Genomic DNA, 8,457 nt, shown 5'->3' with positions numbered 1-8,457 from the left:
AAGCACTAATCTCTTCTCCCGTTATGTAATTTCATCATTTCAAGAATGCTGTATAAACGGAATCCTATAGTATGTTCCCTTTGGGGATTGTTTTTTCTCATTCGACCTAATGCTCTTTAGATCCATGTTGCATATATCGATAGTTAATTTCTATGTATTGATGAGTAGTATTCCATGGTATGGATATACAGCTTGTTTATTCTTCATTTAAGGACATCTGGATTTTTCCATTTGATGGTTATAACAGATAAAGCTGCTATGAGCATTCACGTGTTTTTTTTTTTTTTGCAAACATTAAGTCTTTCTCTGGGATAAATGCCAAGGAATACAACTGCTGGATTGTATGATACTTAGTTTCCCCCCAAATAACCCATTTATTTTACATAGGAAATTTGATTTAGACAATAAATATTAAATATCATACTTTAATGAAATATTCTATTTACTTTTTTATTAATGTATCAAGATTTAAATATGTTAAGCATATCCTCTCAAACCTACCTGGCAAAAGAGGTGGATAATAATACTCCATGGCCAACCAATTTTCACTAAATATAATTAATAAATGAGAAATAAAGCAGATATCTCTATTTACATAATCATATCAAAAGGGAATGATCCAAAGACCACTCCTATGAGAGTTATCTTTCCTCTGATATCACGGTTATATGTCCTCAAGGGTAAGGCTCGAAACAACATATTTAGACTGAAAAAATATTTTTCTAAGGTATTAAAGGAAACTAAAACCTGCCTATTTAGTCTTCATTGGGAAAAGTTGCAACTCTCAGGGCACCTGGGTGGCTCAGTTGGTTAAGCATCTGCCTTCAGCTCAGGTCGTGATCCCAGGGTCCTGGGATTGAGTCCCACACCAGGGTTCCTGCTCAGTGGGGAGCCTGCTTCTCCCGCTCCCTCTGTTGCTCCCCCTGCTTGTGCTCTCTCATTCTCTCTGTCAAATAAATAAATAAAATTTTATAAAAAACAACAGCGTAGATAAAGATTTCATCTGAACATAATACTAATACCTTTTCTTTGTACCCTTTTGGAATTTGGGGCCATATTCGCTTCCTCGATTGTTTTCTGTTCTATCGCCATTACTGGTTTGCTTTTGCCTCTTTTGTTTACTTCTCTGATAAAAATCAGAGTCACTTGGTTGTTGGGAAGTCTGTTCCTCAGAGGTGGGTCCCATCTCTGGATCTGGAACATGGTGGTGAGGGGCCAGGGGCGTCCGTTAGGAAGCGGCCCTGCCATCTGACAGTAAGGGACTGCAGCGTTGGGTTATATGCATGCCACTGCAAAGCTTCTGGAAGAAAACAAATTCTTGAGGTAAAGCAGCATTATTAACTGGAAAAAATAACCGCATGGGACTGTTAAGGTCTGTCCACAACTTCTTCGTTCCAGTAGCTAGTGAATTTATCTTAACACAGCTTTCAAGACTATGGTTAGTTGATTGAGAAGAGCGAGAACTCCCAAACAGATATTGCATGTTAATTGATCTTCCATATAAATGAATTCCATTTAGCAGAGCTATGGCATAAGACTGGGAATCTGCATGTTCAAAGCAGACAAGCACAATACCTCAGCTTTTCTTCTTTGTCTTGGCATGTAGTCACTTAGTTACTGGTGCAACCCACAAGAAATGGAGGAAATAGCTCATGAAGAGCTTCTTCCTACACTGGGGTCTCTAAATTCTCCACACGGTCCTATCTCCTCTTCCAGAGCAGGGAACAAGAGGATATAGGAGGCACAGTGACCCTGCCCCACCTCCCTGATTTACTGTGCCATCCTGGAGGGGGCCAGGCTGTGGATAGTTTTTTTTTTTTTTTTTTTTTTTTTTAAGAAACAGCCAAGCTGTTTTCCAGAGTGGCTGTACCATTTTCCATTCCCAACAGCAATGTATGAGTGATCCAGTTTGTTGGTAAGTTTTATTGTATGTGTGTGAGGTTTAAAAAGATAGAATGATGCAAGAAATAAGGATAGAGAGTTATTGATCAGAGGGAGAATCTACGTTGGAAGGAAGGCCATCAGGATTACCTAGTAGAAATGGACTTGAACAATTTCCGTAGAAACATAGAAGAGAGGAAACAAGAAAGACTTTGTGGAAAGAGACAGAACCATGAGAAAATAGAAAATGTGGATTAACTGATGTTCTTTTAACTAGTTGGTAGTTAGGAACAGGTGGGCCTCCGACTCAGTGCATTCAGAGATGCCCTGGGCATTGCCCTCATAATGGGGCCCCTGTCTTGTGGGCCTGAGGCAATAACAATAATGCAAAAATGACTTAGCACACATTATCACTGTGTTGCAGATGAGGAAAACCAGCACATAACCTGCTCACAGTCGCACAGCTAGAAAGTGGTTCAAACCTGGCATTCTGGCTTCAGGGTGTATGTCCTTAACCGTAACCTGAAACCATCATGACTCATAACCATAGTGAGAAAAAATTCATGTCACCCACATCAACAGTAATTAGATGCAAGGCCATACAGAATTTAGTTATCTCCGCTTTGAGGAAAGTTCTAGAGTAGATCTGTGTAATCATAAAAGAACAATGTGCTAAAGGGAAAGAATATGACATGAATTGAAGGGTCAGCTTAGGCCTTGAGAAATAAAAAATGCCCAGCCTCTATTGCTCCGTTATTTCTCCTGGCCATTTGGTCATCATTCAGTAGAAGTGATGCAATCCCACCCTGCCGGTGTCAACTTGGCTTCTATGACTGCTTGAAGGAAAATCCCAGAAATTAAAGCAAAGACTCCCTTTCCTGGAGCAGAATCCTCTGGCCCAGCTGCTGCTCACCCAGAAAATAAAATAAAACGGAAAGTCAGGGGTGACTGGAGGATCCTCAGGCTTTGGGGAAAAAAACAAGCAGATGAGATCCCAGGGGGATGGAGGGCTTCATTTAGACAGAACCTGGAAGTAGTTATCTTAGGCCTCAGACATGCTTTGCTATGTCCTTGCTCACTGAGAATGAACAAGGTGAATTATGGTGAATTCTTGTGGCACCGTCATATCGCTTAACGGAACAGTAAACGTACCATAGCTCGACACTTTTCTATTTTTATTGTCTTTTTCCTCTGTAAGTTTCTGAGATTTCAGTTTCATTTTTGTATCCTATCCTTTCACATGCCTGTTTCTGCAACAGCTTCATAAATGAGACAAGTAATTTGGATCCATTTCTTTCGGATTTGTTTTCGTTGTGGCAGTCATCCTCACTTTGAATCCAGCTGTGTTGGTCAGTTCAGGCTGCTGTCACAGGAGGCTGTGGACTGGTTGGCTTCATTTCTCACAGTTCTGGAGGCTGCGAAGTCCAAGAACCCGGCCCCTGCAGATTCCGCGTCTGGTGAGGACCTGCTTCCTGGCTGCAGACTGCCAAGTTCTCACTGTGTCCTTGCTGGGTAGAAGGGGCAGGGGAGCTCTCTGGAGTCTTCTGTAAGAGTAGGCATCCTATTGGCAAGGACCTCTCCCTCATGTCTTGATCACCTCCCAAAGGCTCCACCCCCAAATATCATCACACTAGGGATCAAGATTCAACATATTAATTTGGGGGGTGGGAGGATACAGACGTTCAGTCTATAGCACTAACCAAAAGAATTTTTTAAAGTTCCTGTTGGTGAATGCAATGAACTTTTGGCAGAGTTGGGTCAGAAGGAAAGTTAACGATCTGGGGGCACCTGGGTGGCTCAGTCAGTTAAGCATCTGCCTTCGGCTCAGGTCATGATCCCAGGGTCCTGGGATTGAGTTTTGTATCAGGTTTCTTGTTGGTTGGGGAGTCTGCTTTTCCCTCTGCCTGCCACTCCCCCTGCCTGTGCTGTCTCTCTCTCTCTTTCTCCGATAAATAAATAAATAACATCTTTTTTGTTTTAAGAAAGTTAACAATCTGCAAATGAAATCACTAAGGGAGCCTGTTACAGCTTTTCTTTTGAGGAAGCGGGGCAGGGCGGGGGGCGCGGAGAGGGCTCAGCATGGGAGCGCGCACCTGCTCTCTGTAGCGCAGCATTCACAGCTCTAAACTTCTGAGGGCAGGAAACAGCAGGACAGATTGAACCACATGAAACTGCCGCTGCTATAGGTCAAAAACAGTTAGCTAGTGGCAACTTCCTGTGGCATAGCTCTGTCCATCCAGCAGGCATTCAGGGAGCCCTGGGCTATCGCGCATCATTGTTATCTGCTCCTCTCGTGGCTTCAGTTGCATTAACGGTCCGAGAGATGAATGCCCACTCAAGTGCAGAAAGTTCAGACTGGCTCTGCACAAGTTCAGGCTGGTTCTGCTCAAGCTGACGTTTCCTTTCACAGAGGCTGATTCAAACAGTCTTGCAAAGGACACATGCAAGAATCCAGTGTGGGGGCAGGACCGTAACATTGCTCTTTATCATCATGTTCTTTTTTGGGGTACAGTATCTTCTTCTTCTCCTTTTTTTTTTTTTTCTGGATACAGCATCAAGAGAAAATCGTTTATAAAAGAAGGGCCTGTGTGTTTTTCTGTTTCTTGCTTTCTATTTTGATGGGTCATCCCTGCTGCCTTTGAGGAAATGCTCTCAATAATTGTACGTGCTTTTTCCAACACTTTATTTCTTAACTCACTTATTATCATTTCGTATCCAGGAGAGAGACCAGACCCGGAGGTCCTGTCGCTTGTATCAGAGCCTGGAGTTGCTCCTTGCCTTCCTGTGGCTGAGTTCTGTGGCGCCTTTGCTGTGCCAGGATGTGCACCTGCTGTGCGGGGCGGGGCATGCTCTGGGGTCCGTTCCTTCCCCAGCAGTTCCCCCGGCACAGCACCTCATGTAGACTAGATTTGTCTAACTGAACAACAGTAGTTTTGCAAACGTAACATATAATAGTAAGCAGTCAGGATCATTACATGACTCAATTGTCGCTCCTTTTTGTTAATTATTGTGATCCCATCATAATCTTATAGAGGACTTTGATGTATCTTTGCCTCTCCGAATAACCTTGTAAATGGTGATGGAGCAGGCATGATTACCTCAACTCCTAGGTGAGTAATAGAGGTTCAAAGAAGGAGAGTGCAAAGCAGAAATCACTTCTGTTTTCCTTATTACCGATGTAAAACCTAACCCAGTTGAACACTGTTCTAAGAGACAATCAGATGCACAATTAGAAACAAATATTTGAGCTATGACTTTTTTTTATAGTGACTCTTTGACCAAATAATTTTGAATCGGTTGTAACTTTTCACCCTTGAAACCACATCCATTAATCACAAAGTGGTAAATTAGAAAGTAAGCACTTTGAAGTAAATTATGATTAATCAATGTTCCCTGTGACTAGGTAACATTTTATAACTAAGCTAAACTAAAGAAGTTAAGCCTTACTTAATTGATCACTTTTATGAACATGAAAATGTAAACTCTGGAAGTTCTAAGTTGTTTGTTTGTTTGTTTTCGTGCAAAAAGATGTTTTTATTAAAGCACTGGGATAGGACCCATGGCAGGAAGAGCTTCTTGGAAGTTCTATGTCTTGAATTGAATCTTTCACTTCTAAAGACTTAAAATAGTATCAACGACCTCTATAGCAAATGTTTTAAAAGATGCGATCCCCTTTTTCTTTATATCTCAAAGATCTTTCTATATTTAAATTGCTGTTTTCCATGCTTTTACTTGTGTTACTCCCATCTCAATTTTGATGAGACAATTTTGAAATGCCGCGGAGAAAAAAGGGAACTTGGTCACTATCTTGACTTCACATCAGAAGCCGTTGACCCTTTCTCCCTCCAGCCAAAACCCCTATTTAACACCATTTCTCTCTTTTATAGCCACGAAGAGAAGAAAATCATCCAGGAAATCTGGGGACACTAAGACATGCAAGGCTGATATGGCTCTTTCTGTTCCTACCCTCAAAAAGAAGACTGTAGCTCATCTTCACTAACTTGTCTGTCTGCTTCCAAGCAAAAGAGATAATGAAATAGTATTAATTGGTGAGTTAAGTCGCATGAAAGTAGGTCATGATCTAAATAATTCTTGGAGATATGGAAGAGCTTGAGAGTCCTTAAGGTGGTCATTTTACTTTATTTTTTTTTAAAGATTTATTTATTTATTTTAGTGGGGGAGGAGGAGGAGGGACAGATGGAGAGGGAAAGAGAGAATCTCAAGCAGGCTCCCCGCTAAGCGTGGAGTCCGATGTGGGGCTCGATCTTACGACCCAGAGATCATGACCTGGCCGAAATCAAGAGTTCAGAGTTTAACCGATTGAGCCACCCAGGTAATCGCAAGCAGGTCACTTTAAATTGGGTTCTTTAAAAGGCTCCAATGTTCAGACACTTGGATGCAAGCATTAAATCAAAGCACAGACACATGCATGATATCTTGGATAAGGGGAAGATTCTGGAATCAGGAGTGAGAAGTTGCATACCCTTCTCTAAGTTACTCTGCTTCTCTATGCCTCAGATTCCTGTCTTATAAAGTCTGAGCATTTTGTTTCTATGCTCTCTAAAGGCACTCATAATCTACTACATAGGAATAGATTATATTATACCAATGACCTATATTAATAAAATAACTATATACAAACTTATATGTATAGTATAATCGCATACTAATAATCTATTGTACAATCTACTAAAAATTCTAAAAATATCTATCCCCTCACATTTTCCACAAAAGGGCTTGATCATTTTCTCAAAATTATTTTTATTGTTCTATGTTATAGAGGTAAGAAGTTTATTCTTAAATAGAAAATTCTATCCAAAGCAGAAAATATGAGCAGACCTGTTTATAGCCCTTAGAACTTTCCTTCACCAAGAACTTTATCTCAGTATGAGGGAAAGCACAGAATAATTGTATTTACTTGTTGCTACTCTACTATGCTGTCTCAAAGTATTTGAATGACTTTTGCTGAAAAGCCCAAATTAAAAAAAAAAAAACTAAACAAAAAACAACTAGAAAAATCTCTTGCATGGTAGGACTGGAATCAGGGAAGGGAGAATATGGATGTCCTAGGAAAGCATCAGAGGTCACATAATGCATGTGTATTCTTAAAACTCTTTTATGTGATTAATTTGTCTTTAACAAAATGAAAGTTATATCTTTTCTGGGTTATAAGAGAGATGATCTTTACGATCACCAGCCTGAGAGTCTTCTTCCTACTATCTACTTCAGAAGGAAGGAGGGAAGGAAGGAAAGAAGGAAGGAAGGAAGGAAGGAAGGAAGGAAGGAAGGAAGGGAGGAAGGGAGGGAGGGAGGGAGGGAGGAAGGAAGGAAAGAAGGAAGGGAGGGAGGGAGGGAGGGAGGAAGGAGTAAGCTTAGTTACCGAGGGTTGGGGCTGGCTAAGCAATGGCCTTGATTTCTTCTCCGGCCTGACACCAGAGAGCAGCAGCTCACAATCCGTGCTTTGGGCACTAAGGATTCAGCAGTGAATAAACGAGGCACAAAATCATGCTTTTATAGAGCATGCGTTCTTAGTCTTTAATAGGGAAGTCAGAATGTCAGTTTGGGTGAATTTTTTCCCTGATATTATACAGTAGTGCATTTTCCTAGCAGCAAATATTTTAAAATTGTTCTCCTCTTCTAAAAATAAACGTGATGTAAATCATGTAAAATTGTTAGCTAGTTTTTGTAATTTAATAAATGAAATGTGTATTGTATTATGATGTTTCTCATGAGAGTTAATTTAGTTATTTTCCTACAACAAAAGGGTACAATTGTATTATATTTGAATTTTGGTTTTTTTGGAATTTAATATCCGATTTTATCAATGGTACATGTTGTACAATCCTTATAATCCTTTCTGATTGTATTCATTGAACTGCAATATTTTTTTTCACAAAAGTGGTCAGGCATAATATTCATAAGATTATTAAATAAGAGCCTCCTAGCTGGCAGTTAGTTTTATGTTTTGTAAATACTTCCCTCTTTATAAATATAAATTAATGGTACTTTCACTTTCATGATCCCAGGGTCCTGGCTCTCACGTTGGGCTCTCTGTTTAATGGGGAGCCTGCTTCTCCCTCTCCCTCTGCCTGCCGCCCCCCTGCTTGTGCTCTCTCTTTCTGTCAAATAAATACATAAAATCTTTTTTTTAAAAAAAGAGTATCTTTGTCAATCAATTCTTAAAATACTAGTAAATTTCAATTTTTAAAAGAATCTTAGCTCCAAACCCACCCTTCTATATTCTTTGTGATGGTGCTAGGACTAGCAAACCTGTTTCTCCTTTGCCACCTGGGTCCCTATAAGACTCTGCCAATAGGGGGCACTAGAGGAATACAGAAGGATGGAAGAGGTGAGCCAGGACTCTGCTCACCTGTCCCAATCACCTGGCGGCTGTAGTTTGTTCGCATAGCAGATGCGTCTAATTTTCAGTTGGTTCTCATTGTGACAGAACCAGTGTCATTGCCTTTCTTCAAAACTACCAGCACCAGCCATTGCCTCCTCCAGAGATTAGAGTCCTAGCTCCCTAGGGTTCTTCTTCTTTGGATCTGGCTCTCAGCTCCAGCTGGAGAGCACACC

The 8,457-nt window shown here is 40.7% G+C and overlaps 1 pseudogene; it reads right to left on the bottom strand.

Annotated features, from left to right (window-relative positions):
- Nucleotides 1-1,015: 1,015 nt before the first annotated feature.
- On the bottom strand, nt 1,016-8,288 carry LOC123797626 (splicing regulator RBM11 pseudogene; annotated as a pseudogene).
- Nucleotides 8,289-8,457: the final 169 nt, after the last annotated feature.

The sequence above is a fragment of the Ursus americanus genome, chromosome 11 (genome assembly GCF_024610735.1).
Source record: "Ursus americanus isolate L20-20 chromosome 11, mUrsAme1.1.p, whole genome shotgun sequence".
Lineage (NCBI taxonomy): Eukaryota > Metazoa > Chordata > Mammalia > Carnivora > Ursidae > Ursus > Ursus americanus.
This window is presented reverse-complemented; position numbering and strand designations above follow the sequence as displayed.